We start from the raw sequence: 3,402 nt of genomic DNA, 5'->3' as shown, positions 1-3,402 counted from the left end.
GAAGCCATTAAAAAAATGAAATCTTATCTGCAACATCGACGAACTTAGAGGTACTATGCTGAGTGAAATAAACCAGACAGAGAAAGACAAATAACATTTGATTTCACTTATATGTGGAACCTAAAAAAATATAATAAATGAACAAGTGGACCACATAGATACAGAGAACATTTTGATGGTTGTCAGATGGGAGGGGGCTTGGCGGGATGGGTGAAAAAGGTGAAGAGATTAAGAAGTAAAAATTGAGGAAGAATGCGAACCCCGGTGGCCTCCTAGCAACACGAGGTCAAGTGACACAACCAGCTGACTCCTGTAGAGGAAGATGCTGTGGCTGGGTCTGTGGCAACCATGACTGCCAGGCCGGGTACCGGAGCCGAACAGTCATTGTAAGGATGTCGGGCAAAGACTGAATTGAAATCTTTCCCTGTCAAATGGCACAGACCATCATGAAGGCTCGATTAAAAGGAGCACAGGCAGGTCGAAACCTCCTGAAGAAAAAATCTGATGCCTTCACTCTTCGATTTCGGCAGATCCTAAAGAAGATCAGAGACTAAAATGTTGATGGGTGAAGTGATGAGAGAAGCTGCCTTATTATTTCCTGAGGCCACGTTCACAGCAGGGAACTTCAGCACCACAGTTATCCAAAATGTAAATAAAGCCCAAGTGAAGATTCAAGCAAAGAAAGATAGTGTACCAGGGGTTACTTTGCCAGTATTTGAACATTATCATGAAGGAACTGACAGTTATGAACTGTCTGGTTTAGCCAGAGATGGGGAACAACTGGCTAAATTAAAGAGGAATTATGCTGGAATTCGCCTCCCTGCAGACTTCCTTTGTTACTCGGAATAGATGAAGCTGTTAAGATAACAACAGTCATGTAAACGCCATTGAACATGTCATCATTCCCAAGATTGAACATACCCTTGCTTATATCATCATAGAGCTGGCTGAGAGAGAGTGAGAAGAATTCTATAGGTTAATGAAAATACAGGAGGAAAAAACAAGATTCTTAAGGAAAAAACTGAGAGGGACTTGAAGAAAGGGAGGGTAGCTGGAGAGGTGATGGAGCCTGCCAATCTGGCTGAAGAGAAGAATGCGGATCTTCTATTTGAATAATTTTTCCTGCTCTGGTTCTTTCAGAAGTCCTAACATGACACCATTTTAGTTCAGTGTGTAGGTTTGGTTCATATGGCTATTTATTATTTGGCCTAATTTCAATGGTGGTAAAATTTCCCTGCATGTCCATTTAACCCAGTGGTTCTCAACCTTCCTAATGCCATGACCCTTTAATACAGTTCCTCATGTTGTGGTGACCCCCAACCATAAAATTATTTTCATTGCTACTTCATAACTGTAATTTTGCTACTGTTATGAATCGTAATGTAAATATCTGATATGCTATATGTGTTTTCCAATGGTCATGACCCACAGGTTGAGAACCGCTGAATGGGATTACTTTTGCAGAATCCTAATTTACCAACCATTGATCACAGATGAGATTTAGAGAACCTGCCCAGAAACTTGTAGAATTTATTCTGCAGAAGTGTCTCCCTACCCCATTTATAAATGGTGAAAAGTGATCAGCTTACCGAGCATATTAGGAAATTCCCCTTAGGAACCAGTAGTGGTCTCAGGCCAATACAAGTAGGCCAGCTACTGTAGGAGCACCCTCCATTCCTCCCGCTCACACCCCCTGGCGCTGTTATCGGAGGGAGCTGCAGCCATCCTGTGTTTCTGTGGTACTTCTCCAGCTTTAGGAAAGCCTTTACTTAATTTTACTTTCCATGACAGGTCTCTGTTCTCTCTGTCATGGTACAGTTTTGCCAATTTGAATGTGACTGTGGTATAAACAGTAAAATGACTTTTTTAAAAAGAAGTTAAAATTGATAGTTACAAAATAACCATGGTGATGTAAAATACAGCATAGGGAATATAGCCAATAATATTGTAATAACTATGTATAGTGTCAGATGGGTACTAGATTTATAGGGGGGGAACACTTTGTAAGTTATATAAACATTTAATCACTGGGTTGGACACCTGAAACTAATATAACATTGCACGTAAATTGTAATTGAAAAGTAAAAATTATTTCAAAATAAATAAACATACAGTATGGTCTTAATGATTCAAGAAATTATATATATATATATATATATATATATATATATATATATATTAATAGGTAATTAAAATTTCCTTCTCTAAATGTTGTAATGTCTTCTAATTTTTTACAATAAGCACATATTATTTATGAGCAGTACAAAGATTTTCACATATGAAAAAGAAACAATCTCAGTAATACAAAAGGCAAAACATGATTGGGGGAGAGGGGGGAACCACAGAAGGATAATGTCAGAAATTCAAAATGGCAACAAACAATGGGTACTTATAAGACAGAAAATAACAATAAATGAGGAAAAGGAGAATATACAGGTCTGCAGCATAAGGACAACATTTCAGCAGTGCCTTCAGGGGCTGATGTGTCATGCTAAGGCCACATGGGACACCACACACCTCTGAGATTAACTAATTTTCTTCCTGAAGGAGAAACAATTCAGCTGCCTCCAGTACATCTTTGGACCACATAGAGGTGGCCTTTGGCTACTCTAGTTTCATTACAATTCAAATGGATAGTTGCGGCTTTAGAAATAGTACAGCCATGTGTTCAGAAAATGAAAGGAAAATGCTTCAACATAGAGAAGCCATATTCCTTAAAATTACTGTACCACTAGAATAATACAGTCAATGAAATTGCAGATCATGTAATAATAATAATAACAATCCCAGAAAGTGAATTGATATCACCATAGGACCCTGACTTAGATGTTACCATGTCCAATGTCCAACAGTTTAAGAAAGACCATCTGGGGAAACACAATGGGAGTAGGGAACAAGGAGGAAACAGGTCACTGGTTTAGAAAATGAGAATTTCCAGGAGCCAGTAATTAGTGTTTGGGCTATGAAATAAGAGTAGAGGACCTTGTTATAAAAAATGATGGGACAGTAAAGGGAGTTGAAATATCTATTCCTTTGCATATGTGACAAACTATTCCAGAGAAAAATAATGAATGATATTTCTCTGCAACACTTGCTCAAAAAGAAAATTCCAAAACTTTTTTAAAACATTATATTTTATGTTTTAAGCACGTAGGATGATCTTGCAAGTATTTCCACGAATTACTTTCTGCTACAACCTAAAACCAGGTCTAATTCTCCCAACCTCTGAAGAAATAGAGAACAATTATCCCTTGTTAATGTGTCCCGTGCTCCTCAATTTTGAGTGTGTACAGAAATCACTTGGGGAGCTAAATGCAGATTCCTGTTCAGTAGGTCCAGGGGCCCAAGATTCTTAATTTCTACCAGTCTCCACATGATCTGGAGGACCTCACTTTGGGTGGC

The 3,402-nt window shown here is 38.4% G+C and overlaps 1 pseudogene; it reads left to right on the top strand.

Annotated features, from left to right (window-relative positions):
- The first annotated feature begins 392 nt into the window (after positions 1-392).
- Positions 393-1,116, top strand: LOC102427657 (annotated as a pseudogene).
- Positions 1,117-3,402: the final 2,286 nt, after the last annotated feature.

This window comes from Myotis lucifugus, unplaced genomic scaffold (genome assembly GCF_000147115.1).
Source record: "Myotis lucifugus unplaced genomic scaffold, Myoluc2.0 scaffold_126, whole genome shotgun sequence".
In the NCBI taxonomy this organism is placed as follows: Eukaryota; Metazoa; Chordata; class Mammalia; order Chiroptera; family Vespertilionidae; genus Myotis; species Myotis lucifugus.
This window is presented reverse-complemented; position numbering and strand designations above follow the sequence as displayed.